The sequence below is a fragment of the Dioscorea cayenensis genome, chromosome 18 (genome assembly GCF_009730915.1).
Source record: "Dioscorea cayenensis subsp. rotundata cultivar TDr96_F1 chromosome 18, TDr96_F1_v2_PseudoChromosome.rev07_lg8_w22 25.fasta, whole genome shotgun sequence".
Taxonomy (NCBI): domain Eukaryota; kingdom Viridiplantae; phylum Streptophyta; class Magnoliopsida; order Dioscoreales; family Dioscoreaceae; genus Dioscorea; species Dioscorea cayenensis.
The window spans coordinates 7,807,386-7,834,515 of record NC_052488.1 but is presented as its reverse complement, the minus strand read 5'-3'; positions in this window follow the sequence as shown (position 1 = coordinate 7,834,515).

Below are 27,130 nucleotides of genomic sequence, written 5' to 3'. Positions count from 1 at the left end.
ATCTCCATTGTGATTCTGTCCCAGTTGTTGTTGCATGGTCTGTCCATGTGATCTTTGACCCTGAAATACAAAGGATTACGTAGTTGCCAGTAGAATACACCCGTATTTGCCTGTTCCACTGTAAGTAGTTCTCCAATTCTACTGTCCATTTTCAGACTGAGGAGCTAGACGAATGGCTAGTATTATTGTGTTGGGCTTGGGCCGATTGGAACAGGGGGTTATATAAGAACTCAAACTTTGCATTTTTCAATGTCCAATCACGCAGACCTGTCTTTTCATTTTTATCCAGGTATTTTTTGTAGCTTGAATCATTACCTAGGTTGCATAATATAATAGACAGTATACCACCTTTTATACGGATCGGTTTACCGTATTTGCAATTAGTCTGCTAGTCTCTTTGACAACCAATAATCTCTCTCCAGTGCTTCAGCCGTAGATACGATGGAGATACATCATCAATTACATTATACAACATATCTTGCGGGTAAGTTGCTGGATTGAAATCCAGATGGCCACATATATAATTGTGTTTACCAAGCGACCGGGCCCAAGCAGTTTTACCAATACGACTTGGCCCTTCGACAATAAGACTGATGGGCCTTATGCAATCTTCTCTGTGAATAATTATATTTCCAACCGGCTGCGCAATATTATTAATCTGAAAATTATGCTCCAGCCATTCATTCATAATCCTGATAATATTGAACATTGAATATTTCCAGAAGGATATGTAAGGATTGAGGGGTTTGTAAAATAATCTTTCGTAATTTGCCCTCAAATTGTGATCATTCCTTCTTATTATCTATAATGCCTCCTCTGTCGATGTTGAATTTAAGGCATCATCATATACATCATCTAATGCTGGCCCTCTATTCCTCCATTTTCTTGAATCTTCATGGAATGTTACCCAGTCAACAAAATTACCTCCTTTCTCAATGTATGCCTTGACATCTTTGCTGGACTTAGCAGATTGTATGTTGGGATGAAAGACAACAGATGAGCTGGGAGAAACAATATCAAACAATCTTTGATTTATTTCCTGTACCCTACCTTCTAATTGTATTAAAACATGTAAATGCGGACTTCTGTGTTCATGTAATTCTCTTGCCACCCGGATGAATATCTTGTTGCTGGAGAGAGAAATGGCTCTCAGCTTCTCTAGTGTGTACTCTTTTGATAATGAGCATTTAGAATAAGTAAGAAATAAATTCTTGGCATTAATTCTAAACCCTCTTGGTGGTAGTGGCATTTCTGTAATAAATGGGATTACACTCTTGTGAATAGTATGGCACTACAATCTAAATTCTAAAGTTTGTAAGTGTATATGTGTATGTGTTGCTTGTCTGCCATCTGCATATTAATATTACTGCGGATGGCCCCCCTCCGTACCGCCACGTGTCTACTCCTGATTGGTTGGTTTAAATTAAAGATACAACCAAGTATCTTTCTCATAAATATGCAAATTTAAATAATTAAAAAATCACCTCGAATTCTTCTCCAAAAATTCTGCCAAAGAATTCAAATTAGTGGGTCCCAATACGCAATATAAAATTATTATATTATCTGTTTTATGTACAACCAGGACGAAAAAGAAACTGTAGAACGGCTGTATGTACCTATTAGGTGTTTACTAACCCCGACACCACATGGCTTTCGCTGTTGCCTTTTGACGGGAACAATATACCCGTTACAATAACATCATTTTACCTCTATATAATAAGACCATTCCCTTATAGCTTGTTATAGAAGATGGATAAACAAGATATCATGGCCGTATATTATTTGTTTATGGAATACGGTCCTACGGAGATCATTAAATGCCTCCACGGCATATGTATAGCCCAAGCAATCAGGAAGCATCCCCAACCACTCCTCAAGTTTGTCAGCGCACTCCAGAAACACGAAGAGTCTATTTTTCGTATGCTACGTGTAGCCTTAAGTGCAGACAGTGATGATGAAGATCTTTCGTATGCGAATCCGTTTATTCAAGCTGATGGCAATAATAAAAATTTAAGCTCAGATGCTCCAGAAGTTTTGATGACTTCTGATCCGTCCGTTTAGCAAGGATTCTGATTATTAGTATTTTAATGTATTTGTAGTGTGCAATTAAGCTCATGGAAAAATTGCTATTTTATATGTCTTCGTATATGTTATCAATAAATTAAGAAAAATAAATTTCATGTTGTTAACGGTGATGAAACAAGCAAGTCATTCATTAGTACAAATAGAACTGAACATGGGCCGAATTCTCTACATCTATGATATGCTTTTCGAACCGGCCCACGAAATGTGTAACAGCTCTAATTACAGAATTAATAGAAATAACCCCGAAACTATTAAGGAAATTTATTACATTACATCTAAATATATGTAGAAAATTCTCAGTACGTGGATGTAGTGTTGTCCATATACGAAAGTATAACCAAAATTTATTTATACGTAGAGCCCTACGAACATTGTAGTTGAATCTGATCTCCATTGTGATTCTCTCCCAGTTGTTGTTGCATGGTCTGTAAATGTGATCTTTGACCCTGAAATCCAGAGGATTACCTAGTTGCCAGTAGAATACACCCGTATTTGCCTGTTTCTCTGTAATTAGTTCTCCAGTTCTACTATCCATTTTCAGACTGAGCAGCCAGACAAATGGCTAGTATTGCTGTCTTGGGCTTGGGCCGATTGGAACACAGGGTTTTATAAGAACTCAAACTTGGCATTTTTCAATGTCCAATCACGCAGACTTGTATTTTCATTTTTATCCAGGTATTCTTTGTAGCTTTAATGATTACCTGGGTTGTATAACATATTAGACGGTATACCACCTTTTATATGGATCGGTTTTCCGTATTTGTAATTAGTCTGCCAGTCTCTTTGACAACCAATAAGCTCTCTCTAGTGCTACAGCCGTAGATACGATGGAGATACATCATCAATTACATTATACAGCACATCTTGCTGATAAGTTGCTGGATTGAAATCCAGATGGCCACATATATAATTGTGTTTACCAAGCAACCGGTCCCATGCAGTTTTACCAATATGACTTGGTCCTTCGACAATAAGACTGATGGGCCTTATGCAATCTTCTCTGTGAATAATTATATTTTCTACCGGCTAAGCAGCATTATTAATCTGAAAATTATGCTCCAGCCATTCATTCATAATCCTGGTAATATTGAATGATGAATATTCCCAGAAAAATATGTAAGGATCGAGGGGTTTGTAAAATAATCTTTCATAATTTGCCCTCAAATTGTGATATTTAAGTGGGAATATTCTGGGATCATTCCTTCTTATTATCTGTAATGCCTCTTCTGCCGATGTTGAATTTAAGGCATCATCATATACATCATCTAATGCTTGCCCTCTATTCCTCAATTTTCTTGAATCTTCATGGAATGTTCCCCAGTCCACAAAATCACCTCCTTTCTCAATGTATGCCTTGACATCTTTGCTGGACTTAGCATATTGTATGTCGGGATGAAAGACAACAGATGAGCTGGGAGAAACAATATCAAACAATATTTGATTTGTTACATGTGCCCTACCTTCTAATTGTATTAAAACATGTAAATGCGGACTTCCGTGTTCATGTAATTCTCTTGCCACCCTGATGAATATCTTGTTGCTGGGGAGAGAAATGAATCTCAGCTTCTCTAGTGTGTACTCTTTTGATAATGAGCATTTAGCATAAGTAAGAAATAAATTCTTGGCATTAATCCTAAACCCTCTTCGTGGTAGTGGCATTTCTGTAATAAATGGGATTACACTCTTGTGCATAGTATGGCACTCCAATCTAAATTCTAAAGTGTGTAAGTGTATATGTGTATGTGTTGCTTGTCTGCCATACGCATATTAATATTACTACGGATGGCCGCCCTCTGTACCGGCACTTGTCCACTCCTGATTGGTTGGTTTAAATTAAAGATACAACCAAGTATCTTTCTCAGAAATATTCAAATTTAAATAATTAAAAAATCACCTCGAATTCTTCTCCAAGAATTCTGCCAAAGAATTCAAATTAGTGGGTCCCACTACGTAATATAAAATTATTATATTATTTGTAATATGTACAACCAAGAGGCAAAAAAAACTGTAGAACGGCTGTATGTACCTATTAGGTGTTTACTAACCCCGACACCACATGGCTTTAGCTGTTGACCTTTTGACCAGAACAATATACCCGTTACAATAACATCATTTTACCTCTATATAATAAGACCATTCCCTTATAGCTTGTTATAGAAGTTGGATAAACAATCTATCATGGCCGTATATTATTTGTTTATGGAATACGGTCCTGCGGAGATCATTAAATGCCTCCACGACATATGTATAGCCGAAGCAACCAGGAAGCATCCCCAACCACTCCTCAAGTTTGTCAGCGCACTCCAGAAACACGAAGAGCCGGTTTTCCGTATGCTACATGTAGCCTCGAGTGCAGCCAGTGATGATGAAGATCTTTCGTATGTGAATCCGTTTATTCAAGCTGATGGCAATAATAAAAATTTAAGCTCAGATGCTCCAGAAGTTTTGGTGACTTCTAATCCATCCGTTTAGCAAGGATTCCGATTATTAGTATTTTAATGTATTTGCAATGTGCTATTAAGCTCTTGGAAAAATTGTTATTTTATATGTCTTCATATATGTTATCATTAAATTAAGAAAAATAAATTTCATGTTGTTAACGGTGGTCAAACAACTAATTCATTCATTAGTACAAATAGAACGTAACATGGGTTGAATTCTCTACATCTATGATATGCCTTTCGAACCGGCCCACGTAATGTGTAACAGCTTTAATTACAGAATTAATAGAAATAAACCCGAAACTATTAAGGAAATTCATTACATTACATCTAAATACATATAGAAAATTCTCAGTATGTGGACATAGTGTTGTCCATATACGGAAGTATAATCAACATTTATTTATACATAGAGCTCTACGAAGATTGTAGTTGAATCTGATCTCCATTGTGATTTTGTCCCAGTTGTTGTTGCATGGTTTGTCCATGTGATCTTTGACCCTAAAATACAGAGGATTACGTAGTTGCCAGTAGAATACACCCGTATTTGCCTATTCCTCTGTAAGTAGTTCTCCAATTCTACTGTCCATTTTCAGACTGAGGAGCTAGACGAATGGCTAGTATTGCTGTCTTGGGCTTAGGCTGATTGGAACAGGGGGTTATATGAGAACTCAAACTTGGCATTTTTCAATGTCCAATCACGCAGACCTGTATTTTCATTTTTATCCAGGTATTCTTTGTAGTTTGAATCATTACCTGGGTTGCATAATATAATAGTTGGTATACCATCTTTTATTAGGATCGGTTTACCGTATTTGCAATTAGTCTACTAGTCTCTTTGACACACAATAAGCTCTCTCCAATGCTTCAGTCGTAGATACAATGGAGATACATCATCAATTACATTATACAACACATCTTGATGATAAGTTGGTTGATTGAAATCCAGATGGCCACATATATAATTATGTTTACCAAGCGACCAGGCCCAAGCAGTTTTACCAATACGACTTGGGCCTTCGACAATAAGACTGATGGGACTTATGCAATCTTCTCTGTGCATAATTATATTTTCAACCGGCTGCTTAGCATTATTAATCTAAAAATTATGCTCCAGCCATTCATTCATAATCCTGATAATATTGAACATTGAATATTCGTAGAAAGATATGTAAGGATCGAGGGGTTTGTAAAATAATCTTTCATAATTTGCCCTCAAATTGTGATATTGATGTGTGAATATTCTGGGATCATTCCTTCTTATTATCTGTAATGCCTGTTATGCCGATGTTGAATTTAAGGCATCATCATATACATCATCTAATGCTTGCCTTCTATACCTCCATTTTCTTCAATCTTCATGGAATGTTCCCCAATCCACAAAATCACCTCCTTTCTCAATGTATGCCTTGACATCTTTGCTGGACTTAGCAGATTGTATGTTGGGATGAAAGACAACAGATGAGCTGGGAGAAACAATATCAAACAATCTTTGATTTGTTTCCTGTGCCCTACATTCTAATTGTATTAAAACATGTAAATGCGGACTTCCGTCTTCATGTAATTCTCTTGCCACCAGGATGAATATCTTGTTGCTGGGGAGAGAAATGGCTCTCAGCTTCTCTAGTGTGTACTCTTTTGATAATGAGCATTTAGCATAAGTAAGAAATAAATTCTTGGCATTAATCCTAAACCCTCTTGGTGGTAGTGGCATTTCTGTAATAAATGGGATTACACTCTTGTGAATAGTATGGCACTACAATCTAAATTCTAAAGTGTGTAAGTGTATATGTGTATGTGTTGCTTGTCTGCCATCCGCATATTAATATTATTGCGGATGGCCCCCTCCGTACCGCCACGTGTCTACTGTTGATTGGTTGGTTTGAATTAAAGAAACAGCCAAGTATCTTTCTCAGAAATATTCAAATTTAAATAATTAAAAAATCACCTCGAATTCATCTCCAAGAATTCTGCCAAAGAATTCAAATTAGTGGGTCCCACTATGTAATATAAAATTATTATATTATCTGTTATATGTACAACCAGGAGGCAAAAGAAACTGTAGAACGGCTGTATGTACCTATTAGGTGTTTACCAACCCCGACACCACTTGGCTTTAGCTGTTGACCTTTTGACCGGAACAATATACCCGTTACAATAACATCATTTTACCTCTATATAATAAGACCATTCCCTTATAGCTTGTTATAGAAGATGGATAAACAAGATATCATGGCCGTATATTATTTGTTTATGGAATACGGTCCTGCAGCAAGTGATGATGAAGACCATTCCCTTATAGCCCAAGCAATCAGGAAGCATCCCCAACCACTCCTCAAGTTTGTCAGCGCACTCCATAAACACGAAGAGTCTGTTTTTCGTATGCTACGTGTAGCCTCGAGTGCAGCAAGTGATGATGAAGATCTTTCGTATGCGAATCCGTTTATTCAAGCTGATGGCAATAATAAACATTTAAGCTCGGATGCTCCAGAAGTTTTGCTGACTTCTGATCCATCCTTCTAGTAAGGATTCCGATTGTTAGTATTTTAATGTATTTGCAATGTGCAATTAAGCTCTTGGAAAAATTGTTATTTTATATGTCTTCGTATATGTTATCATTAAATTAAGAAAAATAAATTTCATGTTCTTAACGGTGGTCAAACAAGCAATTCATTCATTAGTACAAATAGAACTCAACATGGGCCGAATTCACTACATCTATGATTTGCCTTTCGAACCGGCCCACGAAATGTGTAACAGCTCTAATTACAGAATTAATAGAAATAAACCCGAAACTATTAAGGAAATTCATTACATTACATCTAAATGCATGTAAAAAATTCTCAGTACATGGACATAGTGTTTCCCATATACGGAAGTATAACCAACATTTATTTATACATAGAGCCCTACGAAGATTGTAGTTGAATCTGATCTCCATTGTGATTCTGTCCCAGTTGTTGTTGCATGGTTTGTCCATGTGATATTTGACCCTGAAATACAAAGGATTATGTAGTTGCCAGTAGAATACACCCGTATTTGCCTGTTCCTCTGTAAGTAGTTCTCCAATTCTACTGTCCATTTTCAGACTGAGGAGCTAGATGAATGGCTAGTATTGCTGTGTTGGGCTTTTGCCGATTGGAACAGGGGGTTATATAAGTACTCAAACTTGGCATTTTTCAAAGTCCAATCACGCTGACCTGTGTTTTCATTTTTATCCAGGTATTCTTTGTAGTTTGAATCATTACCTGGGTTGCATAATATAATAGACGGTATACCACCTTTTATACGGATCGGTTTACCATATTTGCAATTAGTCTGCTAGTCTCTTTGACAACCAATAAGCTCTCTCCAGTGCTTCAGCCGTAGATACGATGGAGATACATCATCAATTACATTATACAGCACATCCTGATGATAAGTTGCTGGATTGAAATCCAGATGGCCACATATATAATTGTGTTTACCAAGCGACCGGGCCCAAGCAATTTTACCAATACGACTTGGGCCTTCGACAATAAGTCTGATGGGCCTTATGCAATCTTCTCTGTGCATAATTATATTTTCAACCGGCTGCGCAGCATTATTAATCTGAAAATTATGCTCCAGCCATTCATTCATAATCCTGGTAATATTGAACGATGAATATTCGCAGAAAGATATGTAAGGATCGAGGGGTTTGTAAAATAATCTTTCATAATTTGCCCTCGAATTGTCATATTAAAGTGTGAATATTCTGGGAGCATTCCTTCTTATTATCTGTAATGCCTCCTCTGCCGATGTTGAATTTAAGGCATCATCATATACATCATCTAATGCTTGCCCTCTATTCCTCCATTTTCTTGAAACTTCATGGAATGTTCCCCAGTCCACAAAATAACCTCCTTTCTCAATGTATGCCTTGACATCTTTGCTGGACTTAGGAGATTGTATGTTGGGATGAAAGATAACAGATGAGCTGGGAGAAACAATATCAAACAATCTTTGATTTGTCACCTGTGCCCTACCTTCTAATTGTATTAAAACAAGTGAATGCGGACTTCCGTGTTCATGTAATTCTCTTGCCACCCGGATGAATATCTTGTTACTGGGGAGCGAAATGTCTCTTAGCTTCTCTAGTGTGTACTCTTTTGACAATGAGCATTTAGCATAAGTAAGAAATAAATTCTTGGCATTAATCCTAAACCCTCTTGGTGGTAGTGGCATTTATGTAATAAATGGGATTACAGTCTTATATTTAAATCTGATCGTTATTCACAAGAGTGTAAACAAATTTATTACGAGAATGCCACTCTAGCTAATATAAGATATTTTGTAATTTTTTTTCTTTTATTGTTTTGTATTCAGATTGTTACTAGTATGGGAATATTCATCTTTCAATATTACCAGGATTATGAATGAATGGCCAGAGCATAATTTTCAGATTAATAATGCTGCGCAGCCGGTTGAAAATATAATTATGCACAGAGAAGATTGCATAATGCCCATCAGTCGTATTGTTGAAGGCCCAAGTCGTATTGGTAAAACTGCTTGGGCCCGGTCGCTTGGTAAACACAATTTTATATGTGGCCATCTGGATTCCAGCAACTTATCAGCAAGATGTGCTGTATAATGCCATCTCTTCATCGAATAATAACCATTGGCTAGTAATTTATACATGTATTATACATCACTGTTGTTTGCGTGGTTTCAAAGCAACTATGCTATACCTAATAAGTATCAGTACCGACTATCCTATATATCTAAAAGTTAATTAATTTTAATACTAATAATAGACAATATTAACGAAAACATAGTTACATTATAATTAAGTAACAGAGACATTAATTCTTTAATCTGTGGCCTAAAACTAAATATCTACATATAACACGTGGCGGGCCCACAATACTATTTCTACATGTAGACTACAGGATAAATATTTTAATTCAAACTAACCAATCTGGCGAGGCCACGTGGCGGTACGGAGGGGGACCATCCGCAGTAATATTAATATGCGGATGGCTAACAAGCAACACATACACATATACACTTACACACTTTAGAATTTAGATTGTAGTGCCATACTATTCACAAGAGTGTAAACCCATTTATTATGAGAATGCCACTCTAGCTAATATAAGATATTTTGTAATTTTTTTTCTGGTATTGGTTTGTATTCAGATTGTTACTAGTATGGGAATATTCATCATTCAATATTACCAGGATTATGAATGAATGGATGGAGCATAATTGATAAGTGCTTGTGCGATATGAATGCGAAGTGTTCATTCCTTATGTTGAGCATTACTTTTCTCAGGTTTTTACATTAATATGTGTGTTTCTATGTTACTTTTATGCAGGTTTGGTTGTGAGGCTGAGTATGAAGGAAATAGGCCAATGTTTATCATAATACACCTATTTTGGAGGAGATCTTGCTAAGGTTCAAACGCGAAGACATAGGACTGGTGTGAGATGCTAGAGTGTGTGCCAACCTCCTCGCATGCGAGTGAGAACATCCATTTGGAGGGGCACAAAGGCAGTCACACTCGAGCATTCCGTCTTATGCATATAAGAACAAGAGCTCCACCAACATATATATCATTGAAGAAGCAAGTGATTCACGACGTGAACGTGTGCCCGTTTGCGTTACCTCGATGAAAGTATGGAATTGGGACGTTATTCAGGTCGAAGACTGTAGCAGAGCACCGTAGCAACAACGTAGCAAGTACTGTAGCAGCACTGTTCACAGCAGGCCGAGAAATCAGAGAAACAGAGAATCCGCACGGGCGCGTGTAGCGTCCACGCCTGTGGAGTTGACCGATTCCAACCCTATTTAAAGCCGATTCAGCCCCGATTTTGAGAGAGGCCTTCAGCTAGGGTTTTGAGGGGTATTGGCTAGGGTTTTGGAGAGGTTCTACGGCTCTGACATCGCGCGTCGTTTGGAAGAAGGCTATTGGGAGAGCTTTCGTCGGCATTGATCCGGCGAGGTGTATCCTAGGCCGGACAAAGGATCCCGTGCGACAAGTAGAGGTCTCTACACAAGACCATCGACACGACCATCGAGGGGGTTTCTTTATGGATTCATTGCTTTTACATTCGATTTCTTTGATTGTACTTAGCTCCATGGAGAGCTAAACCCCTAGTGGGTACTTGGATGATTGTGAACCCTAGGATGTATTCGTTTCATTGAACTTCTTTATTATGCTTTCAATAAATTGATGTTTATTGTGAGTTCCTACCTTGAATGCTTGATTGTATGAACATTTCCCCTAGAGTGACACTAGGGTTGTGAGTTCTTGTTGGTAACCTTGTGAGTGAGTGACACACCACGAGCGTTAGACAAAGCTAGGTTGGAGAGGGTTGAGAGGGTGAGTCGAGAGGTACAGGAGCGTCCCCTTTCCCCTCCGACGTAATAGATTCTACCTTCGTTCCTTGAGTTCTTTGCGGCCATAATAGAGTGAATGGTCTAAGGAATGAACCTCCGCTGGGGCCTAGTTGCGTGTGCAATGGAGTGAAGCGTTGAGGGGATCTTAGTATCTAGGGCTTAATTGTGGCTAGGGACCTTCCGCCTGGACCAAAGGGTTAGGTCTATAATTAGGAAGCGATTTATCACTTGGAATCCCTAGAGCTCATTGCAACTTTATTCGAGTGCAAAGTTGAGAGGTTATTTAATCTCTCCTCCGGGACATGAATAGAGTTAGGCATAGTTGACCTTAGATTTGGGACTATGTATGTAAGGAATTCCAAGACTCACCATTGCATTGATTAGGAAACATAATAGAGAGTTCTTGCACTTGAAGCGATTATCCTAGGTGAAGCATCATCCGAGTACCCCATCTTTATCGATTGCCTTACCTCCGCCTTACTTTTGCTCTCTTACTTGTAGCTTTTAATTGTTGAGAATTGAATCATTATCACACTTATCATTGTTGATACTCCACATAGCTAAGAATCGAATTAAGTGTCTTTACTCCCTACTCCCTGTGGATTCGATACCCGCTCACCTGGGATTATTACTTCGACAAACCCGTGCACTTGCGGGATATACGCAAGGGGAACTTGTCAATAATTTTCAGATTAATAATGCCGCGCAGCCGGTTGAAAATATAATTATGTACAGAGAAGATTGCATAAGGCCATCAGTCTTATAGTCGAAGTCCCCAGTCGTATTGGTAAAATTGCTTGGGCCCGGTCGCTTGGTAAACACAATTATATATGTGGCCATCAGGATTTCAATCCAACAACTTATCAGCAAGATGTGCTGTATAATGCCATCTCTTCTTCGAATAATAACCGTTGCCTAGTAATTTATACATGTATTATACATCACTATTGTTTGCGTGGTTTCAAAGCAACCATGCTATACCTAATAAGTATCAGTACCTACTATCCTATACATCTAAAAGTTAATCAATTTTAATACTAATAATAGACATTATTAACGGAAACGTAGTTACATTATAATTAAGTAACAGAGACATTAATTTTTTAATCTGTCGCCTAAAACTAAATATCTACATATAACACGTGGCGGGGGCCACAATACTATTTCTACATGGAGGCTACAGGATAAATACTGTAATTCAAACTAACCAATCTGGCGAGGCCACGTGGCTGTACGGAGGGGGGCCATCCCTAGTAATATTAATATGCGGATGGCTAACAAGCAACACATACACATATACGCTTACACACTTTAGAATTTAGATTGTAGTGCCATACTATTCACAAGAGTGTAAACCCATTTATTACGAGAATGCCACTCTAGCTAATATAAGATACTTGGTGGCCAAGTTTCGTCTATTGCACATTGAATTTATTAAATCATAACTAGTTAGTAAACTGAAGTCACATTTGAGTGATTATTAAATCTTTAGCTTACTGAGCCTGTTCTTCAATAATGGATTCATAGCTAATATCACTTACTTCAGATTATCATGTTTCCAAAAAAATTGAGTACAGATTATCTTATGACTTGCAACCTATTCAGCTTGTTTTTCCACAACTGACTGAAATAGCTTGGGCCAAATTAACCGGCCATTGTTTAAAGATAGATCACTGCAAAATAGAATATAATCCGCAGGTATCTTTCAATGCAACTGGATTAATGATTATAGAAATACATGATGAAAGAATGTTGACAGGTCATACATTACAGGCTGAGTTCCGGTTTCCAATTGATTTTCCAATTGATCTACATTATTATTCTACTTCATATTTTTCTGTTAATGACCCTATTCCATGGAGAGCCTCTTTCCGAGCTGAAGATTCAAATATCAAGGTTGGCTCCCATTTCACAAAAATAAAAGGGTTATTAAAATTATCAGCTACTCGCATAGCGAGACACGTGACATTTAGAGGACCAATGGTTAAGATTCACTCTCCTAAATACACACTCAAGAATGTAGATTTCAAACATGTACAATACGGAGAGGTATGTAAGGCTGTATGCCGTAGCAATTCAGCACTAACAACTTCAAATTATTTAAATCTACTTCCAGGAGAGTCATACAAGGATAATGAATTTAACGCATATGGATCTCTACCAGATCATGGTTCAAACGTAATGAAGGATATTGACCAAATTGGCCCTTCTATTTCTGAAGTTTGAACGGGAACATCATATGATCCTCGAACCAGCATAAGCATGGAACCGGCCCAACTGGGATTAATCATTGGTAAATCTATTTCAGAGTCAATACAGAGGTTACAAGAAAATCTGATTGTTACGTCACCAAAGAAACCGATCTAAAAATGTATGCCACTGCGTGGCCAATAATGAATAAGAGTAGTAGATTTCAGTTCTTATTTAAGTAATTTTGTAATTTTTTTTCTGGTATTGGTTTGTATACAGATTGTTACTAGTATGTATTAATCTGTATTGTACTGATGTATTTTATTGGCATGTATTTATAATTATCAGTATTCCTGAACAATAGAAATATTTAATTCAGTGCTTATTTTATTATGTTTGGATACATAACTATACATAACCAATCCTTGTATTAATACCGATTTGTACAGAGGTGGTTCCTTCATTTTCCCAAGTACAATACAGAAGTAATGCATTCTTTATTGTATTGCTGTACTGACCAGTCTTCATTTTTGGCTCATCACGGAACACTGACCATACCGGATACCGTGTGGACAGTTTAACATACCGTCATATATCTTCAATATACGTGGCACCTGATTGATTAATTATAATTTTCTTCTTACATATAAGCGAGTATCTAGAACGTACAGATGTCCTTATCAATGCATCGGCCGAGCAGTTATCACTAATATTGAATATCTCCTCAAATTTTGGTAATGTCGTTCCTCGTGGTCTCCTGTCTTTAATTACAAATACACCAACAACGCCCTGCAGTGACTATGTTGCTTTATCATCAACGACCATCATATTCTGTTCTGGCAATTTCATAACCTTAACGGTTCCAGTTAAATACAAAGATCTCAATATTATGAATGGTTTGTCTCGCTCATCATCTTTTATACCAAAGGATGGTAGGCTGAGATAGTTCACTGACCTATTACCGGGTTTAACAAGATTTGAACTGGACTTAATAGGTTCTGTAATATACTTAATCTTCGATCGAACAAATGGTTTTTTTGGAATAATCCCAGAAAGTAGACCATGAGAGTATTGACGGCTACCGTAGTATGTCTGCCTGGATGGATATTTGTTCTTCATATATAATGTATTGTAACGAAAGCCAGTATATGGTTGCATGTTCCTGTAATACATATACATACTAGGGATAGACATCTCTTCATCGAATAATAACCGTTGGCTAGTAATTTATACATGTATTATACATCACTGTTGTTTGCGTGGTTTCAAAGCAACCAGGCTATACCTAATAAGTATCAGTACCTACTATCCTATACATCTAAAAGTTAATCAATTTTAATACTAATAATAGACATTATTAACGGAAACGTAGTTACATTATAATTAAGTAACAGAGACATTAATTCTTTAATCTGTCGCCTAAAACTAAATATCTACATATAACACGTCGCAGGGCCCACAATACTATTTCTACATGGAGACTACAGGATAAATATTTTAATTCAAACAAACCAATCTGGCGAGGCCACGTGGAGGTACGGAGGGGGGCCATCCGCAGTAATATTAATATGCGGATGGCTAACAAGCAACACATACACATATACACTTACACACTTTAGAATTTAGATTGTAGTGCCATACTATTCACAAGAGTGTAAACCCATTTATTACGAGAATGCCACTCTAGCTAATATAAGATACTTGGTGGCCAAGTTTCGTCTATTGCACATTGAATTTATTAAATCATAACTAGTTAGTAAACTGAAGTCACATTTGAGTGATTATTAAATCTTTAGCTTACTGAGCCTGTTCTTCAATAATGGATTCATAGCTAATATCACTTACTTCAGATTATCATGTTTCCAAAAAAATTGAGTACAGATTATCTTATGACTTGCAACCTATTCAGCTTGTTTTTCCACAACTGACTGAAATAGCTTGGGCCAAATTAACCGGCCATTGTTTAAAGATAGATCACTGCAAAATAGAATATAATCCGCAGGTATCTTTCAATGCAACTGGATTAATGATTATAGAAATACATGATGAAAGAATGTTGACAGGTCATACATTACAGGCTGAGTTCCGGTTTCCAATTGATTTTCCAATTGATCTACATTATTATTCTACTTCATATTTTTCTGTTAATGACCCTATTCCATGGAGAGCCTCTTTCCGAGCTGAAGATTCAAATATCAAGGTTGGCTCCCATTTCACAAATAAAAGGGTTATTAAAATTATCAGCTACTCGCATAGCGAGACACGTGACATTTAGAGGACCAATGGTTAAGATTCACTCTCCTAAATACACACTCAAGAATGTAGATTTCAAACATGTACAATACGGAGAGGTATGTAAGGCTGTATGCCGTAGCAATTCAGCACTAACAACTTCAAATTATTTAAATCTACTTCCAGGAGAGTCATACAAGGATAATGAATTTAACGCATATGGATCTCTACCAGATCATGGTTCAAACGTAATGAAGGATATTGACCAAATTGGCCCTTCTATTTCTGAAGTTTGAACGGGAACATCATATGATCCTCGAACCAGCATAAGCATGGAACCGGCCCAACTGGGATTAATCATTGGTAAATCTATTTCAGAGTCAATACAGAGGTTACAAGAAAATCTGATTGTTACGTCACCAAAGAAACCGATCTAAAAATGTATGCCACTGCGTGGTCAATAATGAATAAGAGTAGTAGATTTCAGTTCTTATTTAAGTAATTTTGTAATTTTTTTTCTGGTATTGGTTTGTATACAGATTGTTACTAGTATGTATTAATCTGTATTGTACTGATGTATTTTATTGGCATGTATTTATAATTATCAGTATTCCTGAACAATAGAAATATTTAATTCAGTGCTTATTTTATTATGTTTGGATACATAACTATACATAACCAATCCTTGTATTAATACCGATTTGTACAGAGGTGGTTCCTTCATTTTCCCAAGTACAATACAGAAGTAATGCATTCTTTATTGTATTGCTGTACTGACCAGTCTTCATTTTTGGCTCATCACGGAACACTGACCATACCGGATACCGTGTGGACAGTTTAACATACCGTCATATATCTTCAATATACGTGGCACCTGATTGATTAATTATAATTTTCTTCTTACATATAAGCGAGTATCTAGAACGTACAGATGTCCTTATCAATGCATCGGCCGAGCAGTTATCACTAATATTGAATATCTCCTCAAATTTTGGTAATGTCGTTCCTCGTGGTCTCCTGTCTTTAATTACAAATACACCAACAACGCCCTGCAGTGACTATGTTGCTTTATCATCAACGACCATCATATTCTGTTCTGGCAATTTCATAACCTTAACGGTTCCAGTTAAATACAAAGATCTCAATATTATGAATGGTTTGTCTCGCTCATCATCTTTTATACCAAAGGATGGTAGGCTGAGATAGTTCACTGACCTATTACCGGGTTTAACAAGATTTGAACTGGACTTAATAGGTTCTGTAATATACTTAATCTTCGATCGAACAAATGGTTTTTTTGGAATAATCCCAGAAAGTAGACCATGAGAGTATTGACGGCTACCGTAGTATGTCTGCCTGGATGGATATTTGTTCTTCATATATAATGTATTGTAACGAAAGCCAGTATATGGTTGCATGTTCCTGTAATACATATACATACTAGGGATAGACATCTCTTCATCGAATAATAACCGTTGGCTAGTAATTTATACATGTATTATACATCACTGTTGTTTGCGTGGTTTCAAAGCAACCAGGCTATACCTAATAAGTATCAGTACCTACTATCCTATACATCTAAAAGTTAATCAATTTTAATACTAATAATAGACACTATTAACGGAAACGTAGTTACATTATAATTAAGTAACAGAGACATTAATTCTTTAATCTGTCGCCTAAAACTAAAAATCTATATATAACACGTGGTGGGGTCCACAATACTATTTCTACATGGATGCTACAGGATAAATACTTTAATTCATACTAACCAATCTGGCGAGGCCACGTGGTGGTACGGAGGGGGCCATCCGCAGTACTGCGGATGGCCCCCTCCATACCGCCACGTGTCTACTCCTGATTGATTGGTTTGAATTAAAGATACAACCAAGTATCTTTCTCAGAAATATTCAAATTTAAATAATTAAAAAATCACCTCGAATTCTTCTCCAAGAATTCTGCCAAAGAATTCAAATTTTCAAAAATCTTGTTAATTGTAGACGCAGTTATAACCAACTCTAAAACTATAACTAGAGTTTTAAAATTTTAATTGTAGAGGCGGTTATAACCGCTTCTTAAACTATTAGTATAATTTTAAAATTTTAATTGTAGAGGCGGTTATAACAACCTCAATAGGTAATATATCTTTTGAGGCGGTTATAACCACTTCCTTAGCTATTAATTTACCCCAACGGTTGTATCAAACTGGCTCTAAATTCTAGAGCCTATTTAATACAAGCTAGTTTAGAGGCGGATGAAAAATTCACCGCTAAATCTAAAGAGACGGTTTTAACCGCCTCTATAGGTCATGAAAACCACCTCTAAAGCTCATTTTTAGTGTAGTGAATTCAGTCTATAGTTCTCCAATGTCCTCTAACATTCTTTTAGAGCCATATAGTTTGACTTGTGGTAGTAGGAATTGCAATGTATTTGACCTCTGCGGTAGACTAAGCTACTGAGCCTTGTTTCTTTGATGCCCATGAGAGCACTTTAGCTAAAGTAAAAGCATAACCAAATGTACTCTTTCTATCTAGAATTAAGCCTGCCTAATCACTATTTGTGTATCCAAGTAGCTTGATGCTTTCACTTGGTCTATACCAAACGCCATAATTTGTTGTTCCTCACAAATACCATAGAACTCTTTTAACAACACCAAAATAAATCTGGCTTGGACTTTACATAAAGGGGCCATTTGGTTCACGGTAATGTAGAAAGATTACCATGTGTTACGTGGTAATCTGAAAATATTACCACGTTTGGCATTGCATCGGTGGTAATGTGGATGGCAATATCACATTACTAACTTATAAATATTACCAAAAAAATGGTAATCCTATTACCACCAAATTTGGTGTCTATCTTGGATTACCATGGTAATCTTATAACTTTTTATATTTTAACAAATTGATTACCATGACACCCAAACATGATAATGAACTATTCCCGGTAATAAGAGTTTGCAACCAAACATGGTTATATTAAATTACCGCAATATTTCCAACCATATAACATTCCCACTCATATTACCATGGTAATCTTGTTACGTGGTAATATGTCATTACCACGAACCAAACGGCCCCAAAGTGTGATGGTAGATTAGTTGCCTACATAATATCTAGTTATGTGGCAGTTAGATATAGAAGGCTTTCTATGATAAAGAGAAACATCTGCTTTTTAGTTCAAACTTCTTCTAGTAGGGTTTCATTTGTCACGAGGTGTGTTGTAACTATCTTGCAATAATTCATCTTATATTTCTTCAAGAAATCCTCAGCATATTTTTTCCATATGATGAGAACTCCTTCCTAATGATCAATCTTGATTCCAAGGAAATAATGCATCAAGCCAAAGTTGATAATCTCAAACGCCTTCATTATGGCTTTTTTAAATTCTTGAACCATCTTCTTGTTGTTCGCTATATATATGCAATCGTCCACATATAGAGTAATAATGAGAGTATCAAATTTAATTTGGAACTCAATGTAGAGAGTTGGCTCTCTCATTCTCCTCCTAAATCTCCATGCTTTGTAAAATATCAATATATTCTATTGTACCATTCTTGTGGTGCTAGCTTTAACCCATATATCACCGTTTTGAGTTTTAAGACTTTGTCTTCTATGCCTTCTTTGCCTTCAGTGCTGAAACTTTGTGATTGCTCTACATAGATTTCATTTTTTAGATTTCCATTTAAAAATATCAAATTTATATTTAATTGATATATCTTTCACATTTTTGTACTAGGCAGTGAAAGCAAGAATTGTGCGGAGGCAAGCAATAGGAGCAAAGGTTTTAATATACCAAATACTTAGTTGTTGCAAGTATCTTTTTGCTACTGGTTGAATATCTCAATCTACATCTGGCTTCAACTTGTAAACTCCCTTGAATCAAATTATGTCTGTCTTCAGGACGGTCAATGAGTTCCCACGTTTTGTTCTTCTTGATCGCTTTAATTTCTACCATAGCTTTTCTCTTAACTTCTTCTTGAGATGCTCCTTCATAATTTTCCCATTCCAACTTTTACTTCCTTCAGAGTACCGATTCCTAATTTTGAAGGAAACAACTATGATTATTGGAGTCTCTAAATCATCACATTTTAAATGTTCCAAGTTTATAAGATATTGTAGAGAATGGGTACGAACCACTAGGGAAAGGAGAAAGCAGCTTCTTAGAGCAACAATAAAAGAATATAACAGGCTTTTTGTATTATTCAATAAGCTTTGTTAGAGGCAATATGCCTTAGAATTATTGAAGCCAAGGCAGCAAAAAAAAGCTTAGAAAAACTAGTGAACTACAACAAGAGTTCCAAGGGTCAAAACAGGTACGCCCCATCAGGCTTCAATCTCAAAATAGAGAATTTAAAAATATAAAAATGAAAGATTATGAGACCGTTGAAGAGTATGATGATAAAATAAAACAACTAACAAACCAAATGAGAGCTTTCGGAGGTGATATTACTAACAAGAGAGTTGTATAAAAAAATATTGGTGACCATCACCAAAAAGTACAACTCTATTGTCACCTCTTTTGAACAATCTAAGGATATAAAATCTTTGTCAATAAGTAAATTAATAGGCTCCCTAGAAGCACATGAAAAATACTAAAGATGCAAATAAATAAATAAACTTTTAAAAGTGCCTTTTGAACAAAAGTAGATTTTCGGTCTCATAAATCTAAAAATAATCAAGAAAACTCATGGAAAATATTAGAAGAGGAAAGATTTTTCAAAAAGGAATTGTACACCTTGCAAGTTTTGCAAAAAGAAAAATCACTCAGAAAAGAATTGTGGGTTTCATGCTAAAGCACAATGTCATTTTTTTGAAACATTTCTTCATTTAGAAATAGATTTCCGCTTAAAAATTAATTAATGAGCAAATTATGTTAAAAAGAAAGAAAATAAACAAAATACAAATAGCAAATAAGGAGAACATGATACTTGGTATATAGATAGTGGATGTAGTGATCATATGACTTCTAATGATTTCATATTTACCGATATTGATACTTATGTGAAATCCAAAGTAAAAATGGTGGATGGTGCATTAGTATGTAAAAGAAAAAGGCATTTTAACACATGAAACGAAGAAGGGCTCAAAACTTATTGGGGGTGTATATTTCGTCCCTAGTCTTACACAAAACTTGCTCAGTGTGGGTCAAATGATAGGAAATGGATATTCTCTATTCTTTAAAGAAGGCACTTGCACCATCGATGATAAAAATAAAATTATTGTCTTTGTCAAAATAGAAAATAGATATATCCTATTCAATGGAAATATACCAAGGACATAGCCATAAGAACTCAAATTGGTCAGTCTTGGCTATGGCTTTCTGGTCAACAACATAAGAATAAAGAAGCTAATTATTAGTCTAGATGTTGAGTTCAATGAGAATGTTGCATGGATCTAGAAGGAAAAAACGATAAAGAAGAAGCATATCACACAATTTGTGAGCCCCATCCATGTTTAATCCTAGCAGTTGATGTTATATTTAATCTTAGCCATTGATTTTTATGTTTTCAGATTTTTTTCGAAAGAAGCCACCGCTTTGCCTACTTCTGATTTAGTCTCACCATTTAAGAAAAAAATTGAGATATAGAACACCATCTCTCCCACTCCACAACATGGTTCCGGCGACGAAAACAAGGAACTCACCTCAACGGGGGCTTAATTTCAAGTGGTTGAGGTAAGATCCAATTTATTTTGTTTTTGCTATTTCTTATTCTTGTCTATGACATGATACTAGTTAGGGTTAGGGTTCGCTGAGAATATTGACTTGATTTCTTCTAGGATAAAATTCAGAAATTTCCCGTTAGCATAGTAGAGATTTGGAGATAGAATTTGGAAGAGATCAACATAGTAAACTTGTAGATTGATGTCTTATTTAGCTTATTGTCAAATGTTAGAATTTTTTCATGAGTATCCTGTAAATTATTAGTTTTAAACTTAGGTGATGCAGTAAGGATTTCTGTGCCACTTGATCCATTTTTTGATTTATTTCATGATTGTAAGTTCTTATTTAGATTTAGATTTATATAGGAAATTTGTAGAAGATGACTTTATATTTGTCTCTACCAAATTTTAGAAATTTTACCCCTATAATTTGTGAGATGTGATTAGATTTTTGTAGATGTGCTCAACAGCATTTATGTAGGAAGCTTACGATTGACTAGAGAATTTGACTGTCTTAGATGTTGAATCAGGACTCATGTTTAATAAGGAAGTTGTTCAATTTTGAGTTAGTTATATACTCCTAAAATTTAATCTTATTTGAATTTATATGTTGTGAGATATTGTTTTATTAGAAAGGGCATGTCTAAAATTGTTGGTTTGCATGTTTATGATTTTTAAAAGTGATGGCTTAAATTCTATAAATCTCAAATTATTGTGAGATTTGGATATGTTATAGATGTAGATGTCTACTTTTCTCAGAAGATTGAAACTTCTGATTTGGGTTAGAATTCGCAAAAGTATGCTGATTTCAATCTTAAGGGTCGTAAGGGAATTAGTTATTAGTCTCGACTTTTGTAGCTTCATTAGTGTCTTGAAATTTTTTTTGCATTCATGTGAATTTTAGAATTTGTTTTGTCCATAATTTTGATGGGTTATTCCCAAATATAGGACTTTCCGAGAAAACTCGATTGTTGTGAATTCAAAATCTGGGCATTAGACAGGTAAGTATCCCACATATAAATCCTATTAAATGTATATAGCGGAAAATTCTATATTTTTAAACTTCTGCAATTTTTGAGAAAATATTGATTATTTCAATTTATATTTTGAATTACTTATTTATTTATTATTTGTAGTTCAAATGTAAGTATTTAGATTTGGAAAAGAATTTGAATTATTTTCTATCTGAAAACGGGATCATCGAATTTCTGTATTCTATTTTGATAAATGTTTGGACATAACGTATTTTGATATAGCAACTTGAAGCCTCCAATTAACTATGCAATAACCCTATTACTAGGGATAAACACTAACCATGTCGACATATGTTTTGATCTAGAATCTATAGTTTCACACTAATTTTCATCGGTGAAGAATAACAGCCTCTGATAATTCTGGCTTAGGTCACCGATGGTAAAAATATCACCTTTGATAATTTTGGCTCGGGTCACTGACACACCAATTTGTGTTCATGCACCACAAGTGCACGAGTGTAGAAGTAATAAAGTACCCAATGAGTCGGGTAGTCAAATCCGCAAGGAACGTAAGTATTAGTAGTAACCACTCCTCAGTTATCTAGTCAGAATCAAGATTATGGTGAAATTAACTCAGTCGCAAAATATGAATATTGCAAGCGAGCAAGGAAGAGTAAAGATAAGGGAAGGCTCAAATAATAAAGATGAGGTACCCGGGTAATGCTTCCCTAGGATCTAACATGAAGTGTAAGACTTACTATATGTTTCTAAACCGAGTTAAATGAGTCGAGGTAATCCAAGAACAATTGATCCCTGCCTCTAGGCCACTGATACTAGTCCCCTACGAGGTCCCGATGTAGAAATCACTCAATCTCAACACCTCACACCATATATGACCACAATAGACTCTAAGGATTCCTAAGTGTACACCTGATTCCTAAAGATAGATCTAACCCTACTTCTAAGTGAAAGATCCCTAATCCCCTACAATGTCCCAATGGAGAAATCTCTCAATCTCACGTCTCACACCAAATATGATTTCATAAGGCCTAGGGAATACGTAGATATGATGTACTAATCAGAGCGGAAAGGGGACACTCTACTATCTCATGACTCACCCTCTCAACCCTCTTCAAGATTGGTGTGAGACGTGAGATTGAGAGATTTCACGCGGTCGTGTGAATATTGTTTATGCTACAGTACTGTTACAATGATTTTACTGCAGTACTCTTCATAAACACAGCTCACACATTCTTCTCTTGAGCCCACATGGTCAAGCACATGTCTATGTGGTAGGTTATGAGGCATCTCGTCATCGAATCATCATTTGGAAGCTCTTGCATTCTTCACATAATTAGGGACGTGGAAATGCGACTGTCTTTGTGCCCTTCTAGCTCACAAGTTAGCTTAAATTCTCTTGGAAGTTGGCAAACATCCCCCATGTACATGAGGGCCTCTTGTGTCTTGATCCTTATGTTGTAGAAAACTCTCAAAATGTGACTTCATAACCTATCTTTGCTTCCTTTTCATTCTTCAAGGCATTCACAACCTAATTGCACAAAGGAACACCAAATACACTTTATGAGACATAACCATGGCAAAAATGTTGCTCAATGCATGTAAAACATATAGAGAAATATGTCTACTCAAGCACTTATTAGTCACCGAGGGTAAATATATAAATTCTATTATTTTGTTTTGGAAGTAGTTATTTGGGGGACCTATATGCTTAGTTTCTAACATCTATGTTTATTTGAAATAAATTTGATTTCTAATTTTTGATTTTGATAAATTATGATTTTTTATGTAAATGATCCCTATATTTTTAGTGGGTACTTGTTGAGCTATCAATCTCATAAATGTTGTTGATATCTTATTTCAGATCAATAGTATAGTTGAGTGGCGAATAGCTTAGCAGGGATCGTTGGGAAATTGCCAAATAATTAGTACGTAATAAGTATCGTTTATTGTGGGCCTAAGTTTTATTTGAATAAGTTTGTATTGTTTTTACAAAACAATTAGTTTGATTCTATCAATGTTGAACTCTGTTCTTATGTTCCTAAATTTATCTTCCTTATTAGATATTGTGGTTCTTGAGAACAGGTTTTGAGGCCTTACATACCTACTTGGTTTTCGCCTTGTAGGTGTGCTCCTGTTTGTTAGCGCACCGGGTCCGGTGAGCTGAGTCTGGCTTATGACACAATCAGACATCCCACCAACACAAAGAAAGCAAACAACAAAAGAAGAAAGAGAGGTATCCGACTCTACTTAAGACATGTCAAAAATTGACAATGCTTGGTGTACTTGCTAGTGGAGTACCTATAGGCTGATCGAGCGAGGTAGGACCTTTTTTTTAAAGTCTATTGGTTACCCAATGTATTAGTTTACCATGAATGTCCCAACACATGTCTCAAGTGTGATAGGATTTATTGCAGTGGTCATACCACAAGGTTTTTTTCTGGGATGCAGGGCAATTGAAATACGCAGCCATTGCGGAAGACTCAAGCAGGAGAGATGGGGACTCACAAGGCATCACACAACGATAATGCTCTACACGGCGAACCTCGGCAAATACGTCATCAATAGAGGGTAAAGGGTGCGTACCTAGTAACCATCCGCTAACTTCATCAAATTCTCTATTAAGACCAACAAGAAAAGTCATAAACTTGTTCTTTATTTTGTAGTTTCTGGAATAGAATGGAATTTTCAAGATCTTTCCAAGAGATAGTATTGAAATGATTGACTTCTTGCCATAATTTTTGCAACGTGATAAAATATTGTGTAACATCAAGACCGCCCTAATGGAGACCCTTGGCCCTATTCCTCTTTTCAAACAATTGTAATGAATTGTCTAAATCTGAGTACACTAAGCGATCTGCATCGAAGATTTCTTTTGCTATGGAATAGAAAAGAGTTGTTGGATAAGCCACTCCATGACCATAGAGTTGTTGGACTCCCAAGTTGCATAAGAGGGATCATCCTAAGATGGGCATGAAAAAGAACCATCCACAAGGGTATATTTTTTTCCCTTTTCACTAATCACCATTGTAGCCGAATGGGACAACTAAAGGTAGTTTTTGCTATTCAATTTTTGGGTGGTGATTTGCATTGTTGGAGAAGAACTTTAAACCATAGTAGTGGGAACAGTTGTGGGGAACAGTTGTGGAGATGGACTTGGATGTGACAAAAGGCACCTTCAAAAACTTATCCCCGGTTGTTCATGATATTATGCCTCTCTCTACTTGCCAAAATCTTTTTTTCTCTGATACCATCAAAGCTAATGGAAGGAAAGAGATAATTAAGAACACAACTATGAAGAATAATTCTCAAGAAAAGTTATATTGTCTGATCTCTTTACAAAAGCTTATATAGCTGTGTACCATCTAGGCCAATCAAATTCTAGAAGGAAAGAAATGAGATAAAAATATACAATTGTCAAAACATGACACTAATAAAATATTTACTAACCATATATAGCTAACCATATATAGACTAATCATATATAGACCAATCACAGCTAATATTACAAGATTTCTCACAAAGGTACTCAGGGAAATAGACCCCATTGGTTGGGCTTAGGCTAACGTTAGGGTACTGGCTGCAACACCCGTGGAACTTCAACTATTCTGCATTTATCATCAGGTCTATGGAGTAGACTTGATGGATAAAAAATTAGAAATCACGGAGGAGTATGTTCCTGCATTGAGGCTAGGTAAGCATATTGGACCATCATAGATGATTTAGCATACCAAAAGAGGGGTGGGGTGCATAAAGCATTTGATTTCTAATGTTTAATAGTGAATTTCATAATATATATATGCATAAATATTTAGTAATAACTATTAATAAAATCATTTTATTCAAACTCCAAATCAGAATATTTGGCACTAATTAAAAAACTATCAATTCAGAGTAACTAGTAAATACTAAACATCATATCAAATGAAGCATCATAAAATTTTCTAATTCTATGCCAGTTAGCCAAGCATGATGATCTCCTAGCTATGTAATTTGATTGGATAGCCATCAAAACTATTGGTGAGGCATCTAGACTAATCAAAATGCATCTAATATATAATAACTAGTAAGTTCTAAACAGTTAATTGAAAGGTGCATTGTAAAATTATCTTAGGGCGGGTAGTTATGCATGATGACCTTCTAGCAATTTAATCTAGTCAGATTAACATTTAAACTAATTAGTTAGTCATCTTGGCTAATAGAAAAGTGGCGAACTCACATAAGCTAGTGAGTATTAAATGGCCATTCAAAAGTCCAAATTGTAAAATTATCTAGACTTGTGCTGCCCACCAAGCATGATAATCTCCTAGCAATTTTTTCTAATTAGATAACCATTTATTCTAATTAGGTGGCAAATATGATGAAGATGAGAACACTTATTTCACATGTTGTTTTAAACATTGGAAGTTGTGGCAGCCAGGCATAAAGAATGCATTTCTCTACTAAGAGTTGGATCATGAAGTATCTATGGAGCAATCCCCTCGTTTTTTTTCTAAGTTGCTTGTTTAAGAAAGCACCACATGGCCTAAAGCAAACACCATAACTGCTCAATATCTCATCTTTTGTGGCTTTAGAGTTTCTAATTCAGATTCTAATTCATTTATAAAATTGGAATCAAATGTGCAACTCTTGTCATTATTATATGATATGATAATAACCGGAGATAATGAATTAAAAATATCTAATTTGAGTAATAACCTTGTTGTTACTTTTAAGATGAAAATTTTGGTAGAAAATTTTGTAGAAGTGGAGAGATCAGATCAAAGATATTTTGTTTCTCAAAAGCACTATACAAACAATCTTTTGGAAAGTTTTAGCATGGGGAAGTTGAAAGGAAAAGCTACTCTAATTAATGGAACCAAATCTCAAGTTGAAGAAATATGAAGGGAAGCTATTGAAGGCTGTGAGTAAGTTCAGACAACTAGTTGGAAGCTTAATTCATCTAACCTTCACAAGGCAGAAACTTCATTCAGTTAGGATTGTTTCTCAATTTATGCACAACCCTAGAACTACTTATCTAGATGTTGCGAAAAAGATTTTGTGCTATGTGAAAGGAGCTCTTAGTTATGGTCTACTATACAAGAGGTGAAATGAATTTTTTTTTTTTTTTGAGTGAATTTACTATTATAGCTTGGATTACAGATACAAATGATCATTATTCAA